Source organism: Papio anubis, chromosome 2 (genome assembly GCF_008728515.1).
Source record: "Papio anubis isolate 15944 chromosome 2, Panubis1.0, whole genome shotgun sequence".
NCBI classification, from domain to species: Eukaryota; Metazoa; Chordata; class Mammalia; order Primates; family Cercopithecidae; genus Papio; species Papio anubis.
The window spans coordinates 191,829,442-191,855,901 of NC_044977.1; the positions used below are offsets into that span (position 1 = coordinate 191,829,442).

Sequence of the window (26,460 nt, forward strand, 5' to 3'; positions counted from 1 at the left end):
GTGGCCTGGGCTCAGCTCGGCTCACTGCAACCTCCACCTCCCAGGTTCAAGCGATTCTCCCACGTCAGCCTCCTGAAGCTGGGATTACAGGCGCCCGCCACCACACCCGGCTCATTTTTTGTATTTTTAGTAGAGATGGGGTTTTATCATGTTGGCCAGGCTGCTCTCAAACTCCTGACCGTGGGTGATCCGCCCGCCTTGGTCTCCCAAAGTGCTGGGATTATAGGCATGAGCCACCATGCCTGGCCCCTGTTAATGTTTCTTAATCCTTCTCACTTCGTTGTTCAGAAGCAAAAGTAAACATTGCAAAAAACTGCCATTACACTGAAGTATAAGGAGTATGTCCCCTTACCTTTAGGTATGTGGTATGTAAGGTTTCCTTGAAACAGTTCACTGAGCACTAATAGGTAACTTAAGATATCCTTATTTAAGAATCCTGTTTCAAAATAGCTTTCAAGTTTAAAAATACTGTATAATAAATAATGACCAATAGCAGTTTGCTTGTTAGAATTGGATTAGAATAATTGTTAACAGTAATTAAGGTTAAATGCTTTTCGATGTTAAAAGCACAGCCCTCCTCTAGTATCTTCCTTCTTCTAAGATGAAATGTACTTTGTCATGTCTGTGCCACCAAACCTTTACATTGAGCCAATATCTTTAGGGTACTCTTCCAGTTTATAGTGCCTTGTTCCTGACTTCATGGTTTCTCCAAAGGAAAAACTATTCTTCCGTGACTGTGGGACTCTAGCTAGTTCCTCAGTCTTTCAGGATGGTGTATTAAACTCCTTTCTTTCTCTGCTGGATAGGGCGATACAGAGAAAAAAGCCCAAAAACTCCTTTCTTAAACTGAATGAATTAAATAATTTTTTCATGTATTAGTAAATTGTTTCTATTAGCATTTGCTGATAGCAGTGGCCCCGTATGTCTGCAGCTAGAAATAGTTGATTATTGTTCTCCTATATCCATTTAGAACTATACTGTGATATATATTATTAGGCTTTTCTTTGGAAATCTAGTACATTACATTTTGGAGTGTAATTTTTCTTATCTTTAAGAATGTACTTATTTTTGAAATTTTCTTTTTCACACTTTGTATACTTGTAAAATTTTCTTTTTATAAATGAAAGTCATAGTACATTTTAAAAGAACATTTTATTTTAAAACAAATACCACTTGGTTTAAATATATAACATTGAACCAGTGAAATAATTTCAGGAAGTTAAAATAGGGTATGTGTCTTTCTAATTTTTACAAAGAAGATTATTAATTAATTTATTCATTGATTCACTCAGTAATTAAGCATCTATGCACTGGGTATATAGCAGTAAACAAAGGAAATTTGCTCTTACGGCATTTATGTGCTAATCATGTTACCTAGTGTGACTTTTCTGTTACTAATTTAGAAATTCTGTCAGTGGAGATGCTGGAATAAAACTTTAGAGTATTAAATTCTACAGTGTACCTAGTAATTTTTTTAAAGCTCTGTATTAGTTGGCTAGGGCTGCTATAACAAAAACTGCAGATTAATTGGTTGACTTAAACAAGTTTAAGTTCTCAGTGTTCTGGAGGCTGAAAGTCCAAGCTTAAAGCGCTGGTGAGATTTCCGGAGGCCTTTCCTCTGTGCATGGTGAGATTTCCCCTGAGGCCTTTCCCCTTAGCTTGCAGATGGCCACCTTCTTCTTGCCTCTTCTCAGGGCCTTTCCTCTGTGCATGCACATCCCCTCTGTGTCTCTCAGTCTGTCCAAATTTCCTTCTTTTATAAGGAAACCAGTCAGATTGGACTACCACACCCTAATGGCCACATCTTAATCACCTTTTTGAAGTCCTTATCTTGAAATAAAGATACATTCTGAGGTGCTGGAAGTTAGGACTTCAGTATATGAATTCTGATGAGGGGTGGGGGATATAATTTAGCCAGGGCTTATTAGTAAAGGAAGAGCCAGGGCTTCTCAGTTGACAAGCATGTGAAAGAGGTTTTGAATCTAGGCTTTGATGATATATCACATTTTTGTGAAACATTTTATTTATAAAGTTCACTGAGCATTCGTAAATTAGGTTTGAACAAATCCTATCAAGGGAGATTGCCAAGGGTGCTGTGGTTTAAGAATATTCAATTTTTAAATTACTTGAATTTTCAGATTAAGAAAATCATTGTAGCCTCTGCTTCTCAGTTTGGCCACCCTGTGTCTATTTGCTACTACCAAAGAGGAAATATCTTGAGCATGTGTTTGAGAATAGAAGTTAGGTAAGAAGACAGTGAATGTTTTGTAATCCAAGTTTTGATTTCCTTCCTTCCGTCCTTCTTCCTTCCCTCCTTCCTTCCTTTCTTCCGTCCGTCCTTCCGTCCTTCCGTCCTTCCCCCCTTCCCCCCCACCCCCCCGCCTTTTTTTTTTTGAGTCCGAGTTTCACTTTTGTTGCCCAGGCTGGAGTGCAGTGGCACGATCTCGGCTCACCACCACGTCTGCCTCCTGGGTTCAAGCGATTCTCCTGCCTCAGTCTTCCTGAGTAGCTGGGATTACAGGCATGCGCCACCACACCTGGCTAATTTTGTATTTTAGTAGAGACAGGTTTCTCCATGTTGGTCAGGCTGGACTCGAACTCCTGGCCTCAGGTGATACTCCCGCCTCGGCCTTCCAAAGTGCTGGGATTACAGGCATGAGCCACTGTGCCCGGCCGAGTTTTAATTTCAAAACACATTTGTGTGTGTTTGATGACTACCTGTGTTTGAATTAATATAGGTCTAAGGTATGTTGTGTTAAGTGGGCTTTTTATGGGCTGTCTTTAGGAACTTAGTCATAATTTACATTCTTATTTTAAATTGTTCCAGACAATCAGAAAGTACTAATTTTTGGAATATAGCCTATCCATCAGTTGGGAACTGTCTCCATGAAAACATCTTAGACAGCAGGAGAAGTTGTAGTTCCTGATTGCTTACTAGTCTTGCAGAAGTAGAAAATAATAACTTTTGTTTGACAGCACGGTTTAAGGAGTGAAGCAGTTGACTGTGTTTTTCTGGACTTACAGTCCAGGAGTGGGTTTGTTCTGACAGTACAGCTGTGTTTTTTAGGAAAATGAATCTATTTTAAGCTATCTTTGACACTTGCTGGAGATAAAGTACATAAAAAAGAAATCTTCCCTTGAAGTTCATAGCCATTAAGAGATGTGATACACAAACCACTGGGAACTCCTGGCAGAAGCTTTTTTTTAGGCTTCCTCAGTTGGTTTCAGAGAAAAGAGCAATCCATATTTGACATACTTCACAAATTTGAAGTGTAAATTATGATTATAAATTTTATCATGCTCTTTTCATCATTTTTGTAAGTGTTGGATATTTGCTATACAGACTGCCTCAAACATTTCTCTTAGCTGACAGTAACTTAATCCACAGTATCTAGAAGATTGTTCATCATTCTTTGTCACTTTTTATCTTTCATTGCTGTTCTTTTTATTTTTAAATATTTGAAGTTGTTTGTAAATAACAGGAATAAAGGAGTAATGAAAAACCTGTTAGAAATTTTAATTAGAATCTAAACATAGCAAACCCAATTTTTTAAATCAGCATTACTGGGATATAATTCACATATAATAAACTGCACATATTAAAAAAGTATAGCTTCTTTAAGTGTTGACATCTGTGTACACCTGTGAAACCATCACTGTAATCAAGATAGTAAATGTGTCCATCGCCTGAAAACATGTTCCCAAGCTGCTCTTCAATCCCCCCGCCTCCTGTCCTGCTGTTCTCTTCTCTCCCAGACAACCACTGGGTTGATTTTTGTCAGTATAGTTTGCATTTCTGGAGTTTTATATAAATGGAGCCATAAAATATGTTCTGTGTTTAAGTCTGGCTCCTTTCAAATTATTTTGAGATTCATCTGTGTGTTTGCCTGTATCAGTATTTCATTCCTTTTAATTGTTGAGTATTCCATTGAAAGTTTATAACACATTTGTTTGTGAAGATGTTTGTACCCAAAATGTGCACTATCCTTTGAATGTAAGTAACCACTCATCAGCTGACCCACGTGAACGTGAAATGGATATCCATTTTCTACATACTGATTCCAAATTGTAATAGGTCTTGTTTTTTCCCTTGAAATCAAAACATATTTTACAAACTTTGGTGGTTCATAATCTTGAAGTAGGGAGGACATTCATTGTTCTTGATCCATAATTGGAAAGCATTTCATTTTCTGATTAATCAGCAGCAGTTAGAATGATCAGTCCGTGAATTTTTTATTTTCGTATCATGTTTTCTTTCATCCACCTTTGTGTACATATCTACCTTCAACAGTTGTCAACTTACAGACAAATTATGGTGTATCACTATAAAAAATGAGAGAATACTCTCATATATTCTTAGGATACTGGGATGGTCCAAGTTCTTGTCACAAAAAAATTGCGTGATTAAGTCCTGTTTAATGACTAAGTGGATGAAAATCCCACATTTCCTTTAAACCTGAGTTGTTCACTCATCTATTCTTGAATTTGAGAAAATTCATTTAGAATTTTGTCATGTGAAGACTTGTCTCCGATTTTACTTCTACAAATTCACCATTGCCATTAATCTACAGTGTTGCTATCTTTATTTTCATTCATATTTTCATCAGCTAATAGTTGTAAAATGTCTCTCCTTGTCAGTTTTCTTCTCTTTGCCATTAATGGTGGTGTGCAGAAAAAAAGTTAACCTAAACTGTGATTTTGGGAGGATTCCTATTACTAGCTGATCAAGTTGCTTACTGTGCCTAAACTATACAAAATATTATTTATGCTGAATACCTCCTCTTGGGCGTCTGGAATTTTGTCATGTGCTGGGTGCCTATGTGACTAGCCCACAGTGAAAACCCTGGGTCCTGAGTCTCTAATAGTCCTTTCTTGGTAGACGGCATTTCACATGTATTGTCACAACTTGTTGCTGGATGAATTCAGGAAATCTTATGTGACTCCACTGGGAGAAGATTCTGGTAAGTGGCTCCCGGTTTCCCCCAGGCTTTGCCCCACGTGCCTTTTTTCTTTGCCGATTTTTGCTTTGTAGCTTTTCATCGTAATAAATCATGTCTGTGAATATGACTCTCTCTCATAAGTCCTACGAGCAAATCATTGAATCTGGGAGTAATCTTGGGAATCTTTCAACACAGGCCAAAAGTTAAAATTTTTGAGTTCTTAACTGTGTTCAGCAGAAGCTTAAGGAAAGACAAGGAGAGACCTAATCTTGAGAATCTTTCAACACAGGCAAAAAGCTAAAATTTTTGAATTCCGAACTGTGTTCAGTGAAAGCTTAAAAAAAAAAAGGAGAAACTTACCAAGTTGGTATCTGAAGGATGATGGAATAGTGATGATTTATTTCCAGATAGAATGAACTTTATTCATATGTACAAAAGTAAATTTTCTCTTTGTTATATGAAAGATCTTAAGAAAGAGTAACAATATTGGAAAAGCAATCATTAAAATATTTAGAAATGCTTTTAATTGCCACTCCCCTCACCCCATACAAACTAGAATTGGGTTCGGTGAACCCTGGTGGTATACAAAAGTTTGACAAATTATGGTTTCTTGGTCATTTGCATGGTATTTAAAATTTGCTTTTATTAAATATTGAGTAGATACAAACTAATAAGTATAAAATATATGTAGGTGTAAAGAATTGCTACATAACATTAAAAATAATAAAAGAATAATACCTATTCCCTTAGAAGTCCCCTGTTTGCTCTCCTCAGATTCTTTGCCATTCCTTCCCAACTCAATAATTCTGAATTCTATATTTGGTATTTCTTGCCTTTTTAAAAAAATTCCTAAACAATAAATTGTTGATTTTATGTATTTGTGAACCACTGGGTAATGCTGAATATAGTTGTTAGAGGGTTTTGTTTTTTGTTTTTTGTTTTTGAGACAGTCTCGCTCTGTCGCCCAGGCTGGAGTGCAGTGGTGCCATCTGGCTAACCCTGTGCAAATCAATACACACTTAATTACTAAAGCTTTAGAATAATACTAGTTTTAATTGTTGGTTTATAGGTACATAGTTTTATATTTTGTATACAAATAGTAATATCATTTGTAAATAACAAGTTTTGCTGCTATCAAAAAAATAAAATTCCTTAGTGAAAAGTTATATGTATTTAATATTTTGATAGTGTTAAATTGCTGGCAAAAAGTTATTTTCATTTATGTTTTTACCTGTATTAGAGTTTCTGTTTTCCCACACCTTCATCAAAACTAGGTATTGGGCATTTGTGGTTTTGTGGATCTGCCCAGATAAAAGTGATGGATCATTGTTTCAATGTGCATTTCTTCATGAGTGGGAGGATGAACATCTTTTCATTGTTTATTGAGTATTCATAATTCTTTATACAATGAACTGCCAGTCTGTGTGTCTTGCTCATTTTTCTTTTTTCATTTTTTAAAAATGGATTGATAAGACTTTATTATAAATTTCAAAACTGGCCTTTTTGTAACGTACTTGCGCTCTCCCTCCTCCTACCCTCCCCCCCCAAACTGGTTGGCATTTTCTTTTTAAATTGGTGTTACAAAAGTTAAATTTTTTGTATTCAAACTTTAAATTCGTCTTTTTTGTTTCTGGATTTTCTTTTTTTTTTTTTTTTTTTTTTTGAGATGGCATCTCACTCTGTCGCCCAGGCTGGAGTGCAGTGGTGCAATCTCAGCTCACTGCAAGCTCCGCCTCCCGGGTTCATGCCATTCTCCTGTCTCAGCCTCCCAAGTAGCTGGGACCACAGGCGCCGCTGCCACGCCTGGCTAACTTTTGTGGTTTTAGTAGAGATGGGGTTTTACCGTGTTAGCCAGGATGGTCTCGATCTCCTGACCTCGTGATCCGCCCGCCTTGGCCTCCCAAAGTGCTGGGATTACAGGCGTGAGCCACTGCGCCCGGCCCTGAATATCATTTCTTACTTAGACTTCACCATTCCAGCGGTAGGAACAAGTTTATTCATGTTTTGTTAAGTGTTAGGGTCAGTTCTTTATATTTAGGTCTGTGATCTAATAGGTAATTTTTTTTAAGTTACGCCATAAGAATCCTGGTATTTTTCCCCAAATGACCATTTACCAAATGCTATTTATTCAATAATCCATCATTCCCCTACTGATTTAAAGTATTATTCTTATCATAGCTATTACATTTGCATATTTATTTGGTTGTATCGTGGGCTCTGTGTTCTGTTCAACGCTTTGTTTCTTTTCGTTTGTGCTGCTATCAAACTTAATTATTGAGACCTTCTGGTGCTTCTCTGTGAGAGAACTGGATAGAGCCAGTTCCTCTCATGACTTAATTCAGAATTTTCTTAACTTCTCATATGCTAGTTTTTTCAGAGTATAATTACTAGTACCCTGCCACATACTCTGACTCACCCAAATAAAACTGTATTGATATTTTGATTGCAAAAACATTATTATAGATTGTTTTCTTGGAAAATTCAAACTTAAAATAACGAGACTTTACCCAAGAATAACTAAGTAGTGTCGCTTTATTCACTTCAGTAGCATTTTGAAGTTTTCTTCGTAGAGATTGGCCCTTTACATTTAATTCAGGTTCTCATTTTTGTTGTTGCTGCTCTTGGAAATGGGATCTTTTCTAACAGATTTACAGATATGTACTATTTTATTTAATCATTTTTACTGAAGTATAATTTACATTTGTTGGGCTGTGTGTGTAAAGCGTACAGTTTGATTAGTTTTGACAGCTGCAAACCCCTGTGAAACCACTTCCATAGGTGAGATACAGAATATTTTCAAAAAAGATTGTTTGCGCTCCTTTGTATTCATTCAACTCTCCACTCTCCACCAGGTACCACTAATCTGCCTTTCTCACCATAAATTATTTTATATTTTCAAAAATTTTATATAAATGGATTCATACAGTAAGACTCTGTAGTGTCTTTAAAAAAAAAAAACTCAGAATAATGCTTTTGAGATTCATTGAGGTTGTTGTTTGTGTCAGCAAGTTTCTTCTTATTGAAGAGGTGTATTCCAGTGTCTGGATATAAACCACTTTGTTTATTCCTGTCTGTTAATGAACATTTAGATTGTTAACAGCTTTTGGCTATTTTGAATGAAGGTGTTAGGGATCTTCATGTGCAAGTTTTTGTTTGGACATCTATTTTTATTTCTCTTTGATATTTGTCTTGAGGTTGTTTTCATATCCTAGGTATAAGAATGGTTATTTTCACCTTTGGGCAGTGGATGAGAGTCCCAGTCACTCCACATTTTCACCAGTGCTTGTCTTTGTCTCCTCTTTCTCCCCAAATTTAGCCATTTTAGTGGATATGCAGTGGTTTAGTGGGTATTGTGGCTTTATTTGCGTTTTTTTGATGACTTGTGATGTTGAGTATCGTTTCATGCTTTACATGAAATCTTCTTTTGTGAAGTGTTTTGGATTGAATTGTGTCTCCCACAAAAAAGATATGTTGGAGTCCTAGCCTCTAATATCTCAGAATATGACCTTATTTGGGGATAAGGTCTTTACAGAGATAGTCAGATTAAAATGAGGTTATTGGGGTGGGCTATTCCAGTATAACTGGTGTCCTTATACAAAGGAGGAATTTGGTCAAAGAGACATGACACGGCGAGTATACTATGTGAAGATGAAGGCAGAGATCAGAGTGATGCATCTGTAAGCCAAGGAATGCCGAAGACTGCCAGCTGCTAGAAGTTAGGAAGAGAGGCATGGAACAGACTGATCCTCACAGCCCTTAGAAGAAACCAATTCTGCTTATACCTTGGTCTCAGACTTCGAGCCCCCAGGACTGAGACAATAAGCTTTTGTTGTTTAAGCCTCTCAGTTTGTCATACTTTGCTGCAGCAGCTCTAGAAAGCTAATGCGTTAAGTTTTGTTTAAATTTGTTCCCTATTTAAAAGAACTGGATTGTTTATATTACTGTTGAATTGTAAAAGATCTTTCTATATTCAGATACGAGTCCTTTTTCAGATACTTTTATTGCACATATGTTATTTCATTCTGTAGCTTGCCTTTTACTTCTCTTAGTGATGACTTTCAAAGAGCAGAAGTTTTAATAAAGCCCACTTTGTCATTGTGCTTTTTGTGTTTTGAATAGTAAATCTTTTCCTACTCCTAATTTGCAGACAGATTTTCTTGTATTTTATTCTAGAAGTTTTATAGTTTTAGGTTTTACTTTTAAGTCTGTGATTCATTTTAGATTAAATTTTGTGTCTGTTGTGAGATAAAGGTTGATGTTAATTTTTTTCTACGTAGATATCCAGTTGCTCTAGCACTGTGTTGAAAAACTTTTTCATCGTTCCTTGAATTAGTTACGCACTTTGTCAAAAATCAGCCATTCACACCATATGTGTGTGAATTTATTTCTGAACTCTTTATTCTGTTTCATTGATATGTGTGTTCTTCATTTGACCGATACCAAACTGCCTTGACATCAGGTAATGTAGGTTGCATGTCTTCCAACTTCGTTCTTCTTAAAATTTGGTTCAGCTCTTCTAGGTTGTTTGCATTTCAGCATTTTAGAATCACTTTATTATCTTCTACAAAAATTGTGCTGGAATTATTATTGAGATTGCATTGAATCTATAGATTATTTGAAGAAAATGAACTTCCTAATAATATTGAGTCTTCCAAACCACAAATATATGATGTCTGTTTAGATCTTAATTTCTTTGAGCGATGTTCTATAATTTGCAGTGAAGACATCTTGTACATCCTTTGTTAAATTAATTCTTAAGTATTTTATCTTTTTTGGAGTTGGTGCAAATGGAACTTTTACAAAGTTTTGGCTTCCAATTATTCACTATTGGTGTAAAAAACATAATTCGATTGATTAACTTGTATCCTGCAATCTTACTAAAGTAAACTGTTGTTTTAGTAGTCTTGTAAATTCCTTGGGGTTTTCAGTGTGAACAGTCATGTCATTTGCAAATAGAGACAGTTTTACTTAATCTTTACTGGCTGTTACACTCTTTCTTTATTTTGCCTGCCTTCTAGCCACAGTTAGGGCCTCCAGCATAATGTTGAAAACAAGTGAGGCAAGTAAGCATCCTTTCCTCCGTCTTAAAGTTCAACATATCACCATTGCGTACGTTAGCGGTAGGGTTTTTTGTTTGTTTTTTAAAACTTTCAGGTTCGGGGTACATGTGAAGCTTTGTTACATAGGTGAACAGATTATTACATCACCCAAGTATTAAGCCCAGTACCCAGTAGTTATCTTTTCTGCTCCTCTCCCTCCTCCTACTCTCCACCATCTAGTAGACCCCAGTGTCTATCATTCTCTTGTGTTCATTGGTTCTCATCATTTAGTTCCCATTTAAAAGTGAGAACATTCAGTATTTGGTTTCCTGTTCCTGTGTTAGTTTGCTAAGGATAATAGCCTCTAGCACCATCCATGTTCTCGCAAAAGACATGATCTTGTTCTTTTTCATGGCTGCACAGTATCCCATGGTGTATATGTACCACATTTTTTTTTAGCCAGTCTGTCATTGATGTCCATGTCTTTGCTATTGTGAGTAGTGCTGCAGTGAAAGTTTGTGCACATGTGTCTTTGTGGTGGAATGATTTATATTCCTCTAGGTATATAACCAGTAATGAGATTGCTGGGTCAAACGGTAGTTCTGCTTTTAGCTCTTTGAGGAATCACCATACTACTTTTTACAATGGTTGAACCCATTTATACTCCCAACAACAGTGTATAAGTGTTCCCTTTTCTCCATAACCTCACCAGCGTCTGTTTTTTGACTTTTTAATAACCATTCTGACAGGTGTGAGATGGTATCTCATTGTGGGTTTCTTTTGCATTTATTTAGTTCTGTTTATGTGATGAATTACATTTATTGATTGGTGTATGTTGAACAACCAGCCTTGCATCCCCGGATGAAGCCTGCTTGATTGTGGTGGATTAGCTTTTTAATGTGCTGCAGGATTCAGTTTTTAAGTATTTTGTTGAGGATTTTTGCGTCAATGTTCATCAAGGATATTGGCCTGAAACTTTCTTTTTTTTGTCGTCTCTCTGCCAGGTTTTGGTATAGGATGATGCTGGCCTCATAGAATGAGTTGGAGAGGAGTTCAGCCTCTTCAGTTTTTTTGGAATAGTTTCGGTAGAAATGGTACCAGCTCCTCTTTGTACATCTGTTAGCTGTAAGGTTTTCATAAATGCCCTTTATCAGATTGAGATTGTTCCTCTGGATTTTTAGTTTGCTGAGAGTTTTATGAATTGGTATTCAATTGGATCAGATATTTTATATGTCTGTTGAAATAATCATATAATTTTTCTCCTTCGTTCTGTTAAATATAGAGAATTACATTTATTTATTTTTTGGATGTTAAACTAACCTTGCCTTCTTGAAATCATATTTGGTCATGATGTATTATCCTTTACAGCATCCTTTTCATATTCAGTTTGCTATATTTTAAACAGGATTCTTGCATTTATGTTCATAAAGGATATTTGTGTCATTTTCTTTTTTTGTAATGTCTTTGTCAGGTTTTGGTATTAAGGTTATGCTGATCTCATAGTTGGGAGATGTTCACTCTATTTATTGAAAGAATTGTGTAAAATTGATATTGCTTCTTTCTTAAATGCTTGGTAGAATTTAGTGTATTTGGGCCTGGAGTTTTCTCATTGGGAAGAGTTTTGGTAACAGATTGAATTTCTTTAATATATATTGAATAAGTATCTTTATATTTCTTATAAAGACTTATATATATAAATTTGGGAGGCCACTCAGATTTACTGTTTTATATTGTGTCAGAATATGGTGTGTGGTAAGATGTGTTTTTTGGGGAATTTCTTGATTTCATGTAACCTATTGGATTAGTTTGCCTAAAGTTTTTTATAATTATTTTTTATTATCTTTATAAGATCTATAGGGTTTTTTTTTTTTAGCAGTAACCTCTCTTGCATTTTTTATTATTGGTAATTATATTCTCTATTTCCTTGATCTGTCTGGAATAGGGTTTATCTATTTTTATGATTATTTGGCTTTGTTAATATACTCAATTCTTTGTTTTCTGTTTCATTAATTTCTGCCTTTTATTATTTCCTTCCTTCTCTTCCCCTCAGGTTTACTTAGTCTTTTTTTTTTTTTTTTTTTTTTTGTAGCTTCTCAAGGTGTATCCTTAGGTCAGTGATTTTAAACTTTCATTTCTAATATAAGCAGTTAAAGCTACAGATTTCCTTTTAAGTACTTGTAAAGTTTGTTAGTAGTTCAGAACCCTCAGGTTCAGTAATTTCCTAGAAGAACTCACAGAACTCACTGAAAGCTATTATACTCACGGTTATGGTTTATCACTTGAAAGGATACAGATTAAAATCTGTATTAAAATTAAAAGCCATGGGAGAGATACAAGGGACAGAGTCCAGAAAATTTCCGAATGAGGAGTTTCCAGTTGTCCTCTCTGGAGTCATGGATGATGTTAACCCTCCTGGCAACAATGTGTGACAATAAGCACTGAGTATTCCAACCAGGAAAATTCAGTCAGGACATTCCAAGGGTTTGGAGGGATTTAAAAACAAGGTTAAATTCTTTACTACCTAGTCCTGTTTAGCTTCATTATTCCTCCATTCTGAATTGTTTCTAATTCCCTTCTGGAGTTCTTTGAATCATGAGATTTTTAGAAGTATGTGTTTAATATTCAAATATTAGGAATTTTACTGGATATCTTGTTGTTTTTCAGTTAATTCCATTGTGGTTAGAGAATGGATTGTTTGTGATTTCAATCCTTTTAAATTTGTGACTTGTTTTGTGGCCTAGCATATGGTCTGTATTGGCAAATGTACCACATTCACAGAAGGTGATGTATTTTCTTCAGTTGTTAAGTGTTGTTTATCATAAATATTAATTAGGTCAAGACAGTTGATAGTTTGTTCAGTTTGTCTGTCTTATATTTGTATAGTCCTATCAGTTGCTAATCAAGGAGTTTAAATCTCTTACTAAAATTGTAGAATTGTCTATTTCTCCCTTTAATTTCCGTTGGTTTTACTTGTGTATTTTAAGGCCCTGTTATTAAGTACACACATTTATGGTTCTTATAACTTCCTGGTGAATTAAATTTTTAGCTTTTTGAAATCTCTTTTTCTTTAGATAACTCTGTCTTGAAGTCTGTTTTATCATATGTTAATATAGGCACTTCAGCTTTCTTATGCTTACAGTTTATATACCTTTTTTTTGCATTCATACGCTTTCACTCTGCCTTTATTTACAAAGTATATCACTCCCTTTGCATGAAGTAAGATTCATGCTCAGATTCTCAACATCATTTAGTGGTGGCCCAAGTCATATGTTTGCCTTTTAAATATGAGAAATCTGATTCTTACTAATTATTAATTAAAATCAGTTAACATACTAAATTACTTTTATTAATTTTTTTAGTGGATTTGCTTGGATTTTCTAGCTGTGTACCAGTATCTCCTGTAATGATTGTTTTACTAACTCATTAAGATTTTTTTCATTTTAAAGGTAATTTTGTGAATGAATAATACATTCACATGGCTTAAAATTTAAAAGCTATATGAAGATGAAAAGGTCTGCCTCTCGCCTCTTTCCCCAGGTGTAAATCTCCTCTCCTCAAGCAGCTAAAGCTATCGGTTTCCTGTGCATCCTACTTTCTCCATGTATAAGTAAATATGTGTATTTTCTCCTCCTCTTACCATCCCCCCGACTACCCGCACCCCGCCACACACACAGGAGTAGAGGCTACACTATTCTGGACTTGTTTTTACCACTTAACATTATATTCTGGAGCTTTTTCTGTTTCCATACCTGAAGACCTTTCTCATCATTTTATGGCTTATGGTATTCTCTTATTTGAATAAGAATGATTTATTTGACAAGTTCATTGTTACTAGATATAGTGATGGATGTTTTTAATTATTTGTTTTACAAACAATACAAACACATCGATTGTAAACATGGCAATATTTCTATAGGATAAATTTCTAAAAGTAGAATTATCAGGTCAGAGGTTATATATATTCATAATTTTGATAGAAGTTGCGAAATTGTCCTTTTATAGAGGTAGTACCATTGTACACTCCACAGATTCGTATGAAAGTTCCTGTTTTTCCCATGTCCTCATCAGTATATAGTATGTTATCAAACTTAGATATTTGACAATCTGATAATGTGAGAAGTAGTATATCAGTGTAGCTTTAATTTACATTTATCCTCTTGGGAGTAGTAGATAAACTATTTTTGTATATGTAAGAATTACTTGATTTTTTTTCTCTAAATTGTTTGCTTATTCTTGTTCCATGCATTAGAGAGAGGGCTGGAGGGTTTTACATCTTTTTCTTAGGGACTAGTAGTCTTTAAATGTGTTTGTGAAATTAGTCCTTTGGATTTAAGTTACAAATATTTTTTTTTCCTAGTTTTTAACGTTTTGACGTCTAGCCAAATTTATCAGTCTTTTTTTAATGGCTTCTCAGTATTATGTTACAGCTATATAGGTCTTTGTTGTAAAAGAATTTCTCTAGAAGAATCTTGTGTTATAGTCTCATTTAAAAAAATCTTTGGGATATTTTTTGTTGTACTACCCATTTTCCCCCTTGCTATTTATTGAATAATCTTTTAACCAATGATATTGGTTGAAGATATAAACTTTATTAAAAATAGTACCAAAGTTCTATTAATATACTGATTTTCATCTTTGTTTCACTGATCTTTCTGTTCTTGTACCAGTAACATCATGTATTAATCAAGGTTTTATAATAGATTTTAAAATTTGTTGAAGATTGTGCACACTTATTCCTTATCTGTAGACTTTCTCTTTTTCTTCCTGGTTTTTTAAAGTAACTTTAGTTACCTTTTCTAATTTCTGCATAAATATTTGAGTAAATGAATTAATTTTCTGTTGGCCTTTTGATTGGGATTATGTTAAAGATAAAAGTATAGATAAACTTAGGAAGGAGATGATATCTTTTGACTTGATTCTTTCTGCCAAGAACATGGCCTGTCTTCTTTTCATTTGGTAAAGTTGGACATTTGGATACTTCAGTTTTATTCCTGGGCATTTTATCTTTTTTTGTTTCTATTTCAGATATGGCCTTCTATTTCCTTGTATCATCTAATTGATTATTATTAGTTTAAATCAGAGACCAGCCATCTTTGCTATAAAGGACTAGATAGTAAATACTTTAGGCTCTGTGGGCCGTCTACTTCCCAGCTCCACCACCGTATTACAGAGGCAGCTAGAAAGCAGCCACAAGTCATACATGAAGTGTGAATGAGTGTGGCTGTGTTCCACAAAAACTTCCTTTACAAAAATAGGTAGCAGGTCATATTTGAAAGTAGTCCAACAAAATTTCCAGCTTACTTAGTTAAATGAAGGCAATCGATATCTATATATTCATTTTCTGCCTGGATACCTAACTGAAATCTTTTATTTATTGTTGGTATATTGTTCTTTATTTTTATTTATTTATTTATTACATTTCCCTTGGATTTTCTAGATTTATCATCAGGTTGGTGGTAATTTTATTCTTTTCCTTCTAATTTTTTTTTATCTCATAGTTTTTTTTCTTACATCTCCTGAAAAGTGTTAGCAGTAGTTATAATGATATGCTTATTTCCGACTTTAATGCGAATGATGTGTTTCCCCATTAGTCAGATTAATCGTTGACTTTTTGGGTGAATAGAAGGATACCATAAATCAAGGCTCATGCGTGTAATCCCACCACTTTGGGAGGCTGAGGCAGGTGGATTGCTTTGAGCTCAAGAATTCGAGACCAGCCCGGGCAATGTGGTGAAACCCTGTCTCCAAAAAATACAAAAATTAGCTGGGCGTGGTGGCTCGTGCCTGTGGTCCCAGCTACTTGGGAGGCTAAGGCTGGAGACTTGCTTGAACCTGGGAAGGGGAGGTTGCAGTGAGCCGAGATTACGCCACTGCACTCCAGCCTGGGTGACAGAGTGAGATCCTGTCTCAAAAGAAAAAGAAAATATCTTATATAATTAAGAGTTATTTTTAAAATCAAGAGTATATACTGATTTTTTTAAATGCCATCTTAAAAGAATCCTTAGAAATCATTTGACCCTTTACATCATAGATTTCTCTGTTTACTTTTCAGTAGCATACTAATAGTCGGAATAATGCTCTCCCTGCCCACCGTCTGCCCTCGCAAAGATGTCTGTGCCCTATAGATAGCCCCTTGAGCATGTGAATACATGGCAAAAGGAAATTAAGGCCACAAGTGGAAGTAAGATTTTTAATAAACTGATTTTAAGATAGGGAGATTATCCTAAATTATTTGGGTGGGCCCAAAGTTTCCTTGGAAGAAGGAATTGGAAAACAGAATCCAGGAGTTGACAGCATGAGAAGGACCTGGCCTGACGTTGTTGGCTTTGAAGATGGGAAGTGGGCCCCCTGCCAAGCAATCTATATAGACAGTCCCCGGACGCTGGAAAAGGCAGGAAAAGAGATTCTCCTTTAGAGCCTCTGACACCCAGTGAAACACATTTTGGACTTCCCAACTGCAGAACTCTGCAAGTTTTGGTTGTTGCAAGCCACTGTGTTCTCACACTTCACCATTCGTTGTGGTGTCAGTTGCAGTTTGATTTGTAGTAGGAGACTGTCCGGTGGTTGCTGTTTTACTCCAGGAGCTGGCAGTGCTTGTTTTTAATCATAATGGATGTTTTTGTTTGTTGATTATTTGGTATTCGTTAATTTTTTTCCCTTTTGACTTGTTAATGAGGTCAGTTACATGAAACGCTTTTTTGATATTTACCTATTCTGACATGTTTGGAATGTATTCTACTCGGGTTATAATATTTTGATGTTCTGAGCTCTTTTGCTAATGTTTTGTTTTGGAACTTTGCATTTACATTCATAAGTGAGATTGGTTTCTAGTTTTTTTTGTCCTTTCTGAGAAATTATTTTTTTAGAATGTTGTCCTTTCTCATGATTATTGTTTCAAGGCTTTATTTCATTCCGTCATGGCCAGTTTTGGAAATTTATATATTCCTATAAAGTCGTGACGACACAATTTTGTTTGTATTGTATTTTGCTTCCCCCCTCCTCCCCCACCCTTTCCCTAATCCAGGCTTGATTTCTGGGGGAAGGAGTAAGTCCCAATATTGGTAAGGTATACCATTTTTCACATGTATAGCTTTATCATATGAAGGTTGAACACATTTTTATTTTTTATATTTTGGCATGTTCAAGATGGTTTGGTATGTGGAAATCTTATCTTGGTATATGACATTTCCTTCCTTAAAAAGCTTGAATTAGTAATTCTGTTCTTCTTGGCCCTTAACCTTTTGGCAGTTGCTGTCAGTGGTTTCAGGGGTTTTTAATACTTTTTTATTCCAGGCAAGTGAATGAATAGTCATCTCCCTGTATCCACAGGGGATTGGGTCCAGGATAATACCGCCTGCTGCCCATGGATGCCAAAATCAGTGGCTGCTGATGCCCAAGTCCTTGATACATAAAAGACATAGTATTTGCTTATAACCTGTGCACATCCTCCTGTGTTTTAAATCATCTCTAAATTACTTTTAATACCTAATTCTACGTAAATGCTACATAAATAGTTGTTACACTGTATTGTTCTTTAGTTGTATTATTTTTGTTGTATTTTTCCCCCCAAATGTTTTCCATCTGCAGTTGTTTGAATCTGTAGATATGGAACTCACAGATATGGAGAGCCGATTGTAGTTGGGAGAAATTGTTTAACCACAGGCAATAGTTTAATTGTACCTAAAATACTCATTCCAGCTCCCAGAAAACAAGCAATCTAACATCAATTATTATAGGATTCTTCTGTTTCTATTCCTGTAGCTTCATATTAAACCGTTGGGTCAAGAACAAAAACAGTAATGTTTCCTATGCATTTCTGTATTGTGGTTAGCTCATTTGAAATGTATAAGTAGAAAAATGAAGTCAGTGTAATGTGGAAATCACATTGATTCACATGGTTTTTCCTATACATGGGAGCAGACTGAGCCGTGGGAATAGGATTATAATCTTTAGCTGGAGAATAGAAAAGCTCTTGGCTCTTGAGCTACCTGTGAGCAAGGTGTTCTTTGTACTCTCTTAAGTAAGTTAAAGACAAGCACCTACACCGGGGCCTTCTGCCACAGAGAGATTCATTCCTAACCCAGTATGACTCTTTGCAGATGATAGATTTCGTTGTCTTCCTTACCCTAAAAGTATCTGTATGGTTTGGGCACCCACCAGCCCTATTTTAATTACAGTGTTGGCAGTTTGTACACTTTTACTGCTTGCTGTGGCTCTTGCCTACCTGAGCAATACAATTTAATGACTGCTCTTTTTCCCTGACAGAGGCCATTTACTTTAACCTTGAAACCAAGAGTATAGTTTTGCTCTTGAAAGGATAATTTTTTAATTGTTAAAGATTGCAAAAGTGAAAGTAAGGATTTTGGAGAAGAAATGTAGTAAATGTCTGTGGCTTTAATGTATTTTATTGATCCTAAAATATACTTTTCTCTACTTTTAACCTGTCTCAAATTTGGAATTATTTGCAATTGATGTACTTCATAATTTATTTGGCAGTGTTTTTTTTCTTTTTTCTTTTTAGGGGGCCAAATATAATTACTGGGGCATCTTGTAATTGATGATGTGTACTGGATTTGTGGAATACAGTATTTGCTAGTTAGATAAGTTTCAGAATTTAAAATATCCTGGTTCTGACTTTGAGAAAACCTAGTCTTCGAATGGAGATACTGTAATCTTTCGATTTTGGAACTGTTTTTGAAAGTTCATGACACAGACTGTGACAAAGTTTTCTAAGTATTTTACAAGATGGAGATGTTACAAATTTTATCTTATTTTATTTTGAGACAGGGCCTTACTCTGTTGCCTAGGCTGGAGTGGTGTGGCTCACTGCACATGGCATGCAGCCTCAACCTCCCAGGCTCAAGCAATTCTTCTACCTCAGCCTCCCCAGTAGCTGAAACTACAAGCACACGTCACCACGTCCAGCTAATTTTTAAAATTTTTTGTAGAGGCAGAGTCTCAAAAATGGTCCTGAACTCCTGGGCTCAAGTGATCCTCTTGTGTCAGCCTTCCAAAGTGTTGGGATTACAGGCGTGAGCCACTGTCCCAGGCCTAAAATTAACATTTCTATACACAAAATACACATTTTCCCTTCCGCTTCACTGTCACTTTTACGACAAATCTAACAGTGGTTAGACTGGATCATTCTCTGACAGGGACAGCATTCCTCCCTACCCCCCAGACTTATTTAAAGTAATTTCCCAAATCCCTTTGAAAAACTGGCTAAAGTTGTGAACATTTCTTCAGAAATAATGCTCACATCTCCTTACAATTCTTTTACAATTTTCTGGTTTGCAGTTTTAGGCAATTACGCTTCTTGTTTTTGTTTTGTTTTGTTTTTAGCATATTGGTTAGAAACTAGAGAAGTGTTGAGTAAGATGATACTGCCTCGATTGCCACTTTAAGAATGCTTCTGTTTCACCATCAAATATGATTGCTGGTAGATGCTTTGAAAGTTTATTTGTATTTCTGTATTGCTAAGAGTTTTTCTTCTCCTAAAATCAGGATTGGGTTTAAAATTTTGAGATTCTTAGGTGGTGGTTCTTAGAGCATTTATTGAGATGATCCTGCGAATTTTGTTCTTTGATCTTTTCATGTGTTAAAATACATGAATACATGACTGTCTTAAAATTGAGCCATCCTTATTGTTGGGATACATTTCACATCATAGTGTTGGATTCAGTTTGCTTTTTTTCCTTCCAAAACATTTGAATTCATATTCAAAGTGAGAGTCTCTTGTGTTTTCAGGTTCTATAATCTGGTTGAGAAATTTGGAAGGTTTTGTCTTCTTCAGGAAGGCAGCAATCAGTGTTTCCTTGATAGACGTGAAGTGCAGATATAATACATTTACATTTATCGTTATCACTCGTTTTGTAATTCTACTCATCTTACATTTATTATGGTTTCCATGCATTTGGTTTATTTATATATAATCATGGGGTACAAGTCCAGTTTTGCTACATTAATAAACTGCATTGTGGTGAAATCAGGGCCCCCAGAGCATCCATCACTAAAGCAGTGCACATGGTACCCACCAGACTGCCTCCTGTCATCCACCTCTCCACCCCTCCACCCCTGCAAGTCTGCGTTGTCCATCATTCCACACTCTGCGTCCATGTGTACACATTATTGAGCTCCCGCTTACAAGTGAGAGCATGCGGTATTTGTCTTTCTGTGTCTGAGTAATTTCACTGAAGTGTTTTGCCTATTTGGGCTCTTTTTTGGTTTCATATGAACTTTAGGATTTTTTTTCTACTTCTGTGAAAAATGATCTTGGTATTTTACTGGGGATTACATTGAACCTCTAGATTGCTTTGGACAGTGTGGTCATTTTAACTTTATTCATTCTTCTGATCCATGAGCATGGGGTGTTTTTCCATTTGTTTGTGTCATCTGCCATGTATTTCATCATTGTTTTGTAGTTTTCCTTGTAGAGATCTTTTGCCTCCTTGGTTGAATGTATTCCTAGGTATTTTATTATTTTATTTGATTTTGTAGTTACCGTAAATGGGATTGCCTTCTTGATTGGGTCTTTGGCCAGATCATTATTTGTGGATAGGAACACTACTGATTTCTGTACATTGATTTTGTATCCTGAAACTTTTCCTGAATTCATTTACCAACTCAGAGTTTTTTTTGTGGAGTCTTTAGAGTTTTTTAGATATAAGATCATATCATCAGCAAACGGGTATAATTTGACTTCTTCCTCTTTTCTAATGTGGGTGCCTTTTATTTTTTCCTCTTGCCTAATTGCTGTGGCAAGTCTTCCGGTATTGCGTTGAGTAAGAGTGGTGAGAGGGGCTATTCCGGTATCGTTCCAGTTCTTAGAGGGAATGCTTTTAACTTTTCCCCACTAACTATAATGTTGACTGTGGGTGTGTTATATATGGTCTTTTTTATGTTGAGATACGTTTCTTCAAAGCCTAGTTTGTTGTGGACTTTTTATTATGAAAGGAGGCTGAATTTTATTGAATGTTTTTTCTGAGTCTATTGAGATGAGTCTATTGAAATAAGGCTTTTGACCTTATTTCTGTTAATGTAATGTATCACCTTTATTGATTTGTGTATGTTGAACTATCCTTGCCTCCCCAGGATAAATCCCACAGGATCATGGGGTATTATATTTTTGATGGTGCTGTTGGATTCGATTTGCTAGTATTTTCTTTAGATTTTTCTGTCTATGTTCATTAGTGGTATTGGCCTGTAGTTTCATTATTTTGCTGTGTCCTTTGTGGTTTTGGTAACAGGGTAATACTGGCCTCCATTCCTCAACACATGTTAATCCTCATCTGTTTCAGGAATTTCACGTTAAGCCTCACCGCTCCTTTTATGTTAATGTGTTACTGTTTTTCCTAAAATGAAGTGTATTGGCCTGCATGGAACAATATGTGGTACCAAATATTTCTTTTAAATTTACTACTGAAATAATAAGTATTTGAAGGGTAGATAGGGAGATATGTGCACACTAATAATAATTATATTTGTTCAACTGTTTGGTATTGATTTAAGAACCTTGTACTAAATATTTTATTAAATACTTAGTGTTTGGCCTTAATTTTAGTTATTTTGGATTTTCTAATAGATTCAAGAATCTGCATCATTTCCATAATCAGAAAATTGTTTCTAAAGAAAGATATCTGGAAATTATCTAACAGCAGTGTAGTAGTAATTTAGTCACATTCCTATGCGTAAGTCATAGTAGTGAGTAAGTAAATAATATTGCTGATAATGTTAACCAAGATTAAGGGCAGCGTAAAGTTTTATGTCAAAGATAGTGGCCTGAAAAACGTAAACAAGGATGGGAAAATGTGTTTAGAATGTTCTTACTATAATCATTTAAAAATATGTTTCCTCCTTCATCCCTAACCCTCCTCGTCACCACTTTGTAATTCTTTTTAGTCTAAGTGTTAGGTAAGTTAGACTTGGACCATCCTTAGAGAGGCATTAGTTTTCTACATTCTACTTTATTGGCAAACTGGTTTTATATGAAGTTTTCAGTGTTACAAAAAATTGGAAATAGGTTGAGATAAACCTTTAGATAACAAGAAATAGAGATGAATATTGCTGTGTAATGTAATGATGGCCTTGAAAGCTACTTGGAAGTGCTTTCTCAATTAATAATTGTAATGAACCCAAGGTTTCTCTTTTTTGAATAATTACAGGTTAAGCATCCTTTATCCAAAGTGCTTGGGACCAGAAGTGTTTTGGATTTTGGAATTTTTCAGATTTGGAGATATTTGTATATACATAATGAGATATGTTGGGGATGGGACCCAGATCTAAACATGAAATTTGTTTCATGCACACATTATACACGTAGCCTGAAGGACTTCATATACACTATTTTTGTGCATGAAACAGTGTTGTGACTGCAACCCATCACATGAGGTCAGATGTGGAATTTTTCACTTGTGATATGTTGGTGCTCAAAAAGTTTTGAAAATTGGAGCATTTCGGATTTTGGATTTTTGGATTAGGGACGCTCAACCTGTAATAGAGAATAGACTTTAGATTTGGTAACTGTTTTTATAAAAGGTTTTCTTAAAGGTACAAGTATAAGGGAACTCAGAAACTTTAATAAGAGATTCCCATTGGCTAGAGATATGTCAATATCAGGTTCAGAGAAGATTTTTTCAGTAGATTTTATCATCAGATATGTGTAATCCATCAGTTTATTGTGATAATTTTTATAATAATTCAAAGATACTCATATACTATAAAATTTACTCTTTTAAAGTATACAGTTATGTGTGCAGGGTTGTGCACCTACCACCACTAACTAATTTCAGAAGGTTTTCATCATCCCAGAAAGAAATTCCACATCCATTAGCAGTTGATACCATTTCTCCCTCTTGAGTGAAATTGCTGGGTCTTAAGATACTTCATGTAACTTTTTGAGGAACCGTCAAGCTGTTTTCCAGAGGGAATGTGCCGTTTTACATTCCCATCAGTAATGTACGAGAGTTCCCATTTTTCCACATTCTTGACAACACCTGTCGGTTTTTTTTTTATTATGGTCCTCATGTTGGATGTGAAGTAGTATCTCATTATGGATTTGATTTGCATTTATGTAATGACTAATGATGTTAAACATCCTTCCATGTGCTTATTGGCTATTCGTTTATCTTCTTTGGGAAAATGTTTAAATCTTTTGCCCATTTTTAAATTGACTTGTTGTTGAGCTGTAAGTTGTCTTCTGGACACTAGACCCTTATCAAATATATTATTTGTAGTGTTTTTCTCCTCATGCTTTGGGTTGTCTTTCTTTTTTTTTTTTTTTTGAGTCTGAGTCTTGCTGTGTCACCCAGGCTGGAGTACAGTGGCCCGGTCTTGACTCACTGCAACCTCTGCCTCCCGGCTTCAAACGATTCTCCTGCCTCAGCCTCCTGAGTAGTTGGGACTACAGGCGCCCTCCACCACACCTGGCTAATTTTTTATTTTAAGTAGAGACGGGGTTTGACTATATTGGCCAGGCTAGTCTCGAACTCCTGACCTCGTGATCTGCCCACCTCAGCCCCCCGAAGGGCTGGGATTACAGGTGTGAGCCACCGCACCTGGCCGCTTTGGGTTGTCTTTTCACTTTCTTGATAGTGGCTTTTGATGAACAACAGTTTTTGTTTTTGTTTTTGTTTTTTTGATGAGTCCAATTTATGTTTTTTCTTTGGTTGCTGATGGTTTGGATGTCATATCTAAGATACCATTTCCTAATCCTGAGGTCACAAAGATTTACACTTACGGTTTTCTAACTGTAGCTCATATTTAATTTTAGTTAATTTTGTGTTAATTTTTGTACGTAGTGTAAGGAAAGGGTCTAATTTCATGGTTTTGCATCCAGTTGTCCCAATATCATTTGTTTAAAAAAAAAAAAAAAAAAAAGATTGTTTCTCCGTTGGCACACATGTCCAAAATCAATTTACTGTAAATGTAAGGATCTATTTCTGGACTCTTCAATTCCATTGATCTATGTATCTATATTTATTCCAGTACCGTAGTATTGATTAATGTAGCTTTGTCGTAAGTTTCAAAATCAGGTGTGAGCCCCGTACTTTGTTGTTCATTTTCAAGATTATTTTGGCTATTCTGCATTCCTCGCAATTCCATGTGGATATTAGGATCAGCTTGTCAGTTTCTGTGGGGGAAAAGTGCCTGATGGAATTTTGACAGAGATTGCATTGAATGCTATATAGAAACTAATTGATCACCTTAGGAGATGACAGGGAGACAATTTTTCAAATCTGTCTTGGAAACTAGTAAGTAAAGGCATTTTTCCTGTTTCATCTGTGTGAACCATACCAACGGATAACCACATCGTAGGTGAAGTATCTCTTTATACATGTATTCCATTGCATTGGTGAAAAATAAATAGCGAATTAGTTTGTCACAATTTTTGCAAATCCCAGTGAATGAATTAGTTTAGGCATTGAATATCAAGAGCTGCTAACTTTACAAAACGAGAGACAAGCATATGCTTTCTGATAAAATAACCCACCACCACCTGTAGTCTCACCAAAAGGACGGAACGTGAGACTAATCAATTTGTTGTGTCCAGCTGCCAGTTTACAGGAAATAAGGAAGCAAAAGGACTACATTGAAGAACCCCATGATGTTGCAGTCATTTTACTGGAACCTCTTTAGGTCAAATGCCTTGAGTTTTTCCGTAATTATAGAAAATAAAAAAGGATCAAGAGGGAACTTATAGATTAAAAGCTACTTAAAAGACATAATTTTAAAATTATTTCTTTCCTTTTCAGAATGAGGCTTTTTAAAATTTTAATTCCTTTCACGTCCCTCCAAATTACATACGTACATTCATAGACATGGATACACACATACACATATATAATGATACATACATACACTGTTGCTTTAAAATGTTTAAACAATGCATTTATATAAAATTTTAAGTATATTTACGTACATATATAGTTTTATGTAGAAAATACATATCATGTGTATATAAGTATCTATAGCTTTGAAAGATCCTTTCCTCATTCAGTTATCTATGTTTTTGCTTTGTCCTATTAGAAGATGTAAATTTTTGATCAATTTAACTTCTATGTAGAATTTCCTACGATGGGTGTGTCTCATTTCTTTAGACATTTTGTTAGTTGATTGAAAGGCAGTTTATTGTCAGTTTTTTAAAATTCCAAACTGTAGTGAATATCCTTATCCGTGTATCTCTTCTAAAGTATATCCTAAGTTGCTGAGTACCTGTAGAGTTTCAAAAGATGGCACCAAATTTCCTTCCTTATATCTACTCCTGAGAGTACTTAACTTGTGCTTCCACTCCACTGAGTATGTAAACTGTGTTAGGTTTTCTGTGTTTATGTTAACTTCAGCCTTGCTTACAGGATAAAGTTAGAGAACCTTTTTTTATTGGTTTTGAAAACACCTGTGAAAAAACTATTCTTGTATCATGTTGAATAAGGTAGTGTTGATATAAACCAGATTGCTGTTTTCCATGTGATTGTACCATTTTACAGAAGGATGTTGTTTAAAAAGTGATACTGGAGGTTGTATAGTAACTTTCAGCATTCAAGCCCATAGTTACGATTCTTTTTTTTTTTTTTTGGTATGTATTTACAAACGTACATTTTTCCTCCCATCTATACAACACATAACTGGTATTCCTCCTTAATACTGCTTAATACTGTCTCTCAGCTGATGCTGGGTTTTTTGTTTGTTTGTTTGTTTGTTTCTTCTCACTAAAGAAGTTGAGCATTTTTCCCTCTAAGTTTACTGACCCATTTTTTTTCTACTTTTAAGTTCAGGGGGTACATATGCAGGTTTGTTACTTGGGTAAATTGTGTGTCACTGAGGCTTGGCATAGGAATGATCCTGTCACCAAGGTAGTGAGCATAGTACCCGATAGGTAGCCATCCACCCCACACCCCCTTCCACCTACCCACTCAAGCAGTCCCCAGTGTTTATTGTTCCCCTCTGTGTGCCCGTGTGTATTCAATGTTTAGCTCCCACTTACAAGTGGGAACATCATAATATTTTGTTTTCTGTTCCTGTGTTAGTTCACTTAGGATAATGACCTCCAGTTGTATCCATGTTGCCCCAGAGGACATGATTTAATTCTTTTTTATGACTGCATAGTATTCTGTGGTGTATATATACCACATTTTCTTTATCCATTCCACCACTGGTGGTCATCTTGGTTGTTTCCATTTCTTTTTTGTTTGTTTGTTTGTTTTGTTTGTTTTGTTGTTGTTGTTGTTGTTTTGAGACGGAGTCTCACTCTGTCGCCCAGGCTGGAGTGCAGTGGCTGGATCTCAGCTCACTGCAAGCTCTGACTCCCGGGTTTACGCCATTCTCCTGCCTCAGCCTCCCGAGTAGCTGGGACTATAGGCGCCCGCCACCTCACCCGGCTAGGTTGTTTCCATTTCTTTACTATTGTGAATAGCACTGCAGTGAACATGCATGTGTCTTTTTGATAGAATGATTTATTTATTTATTCATTTATTGATTGATTGATT

General features: G+C 35.6%; 1 protein-coding gene across 33 annotated transcripts in view; it reads left to right on the plus strand.

Annotated features, from left to right (window-relative positions):
- Positions 1 to 26,460, plus strand: part of DLG1 (discs large MAGUK scaffold protein 1) — a 279,291-nt gene that overhangs the window by 80,960 nt on the left and 171,871 nt on the right. The gene's annotated exons all lie outside the window — the stretch shown is intronic.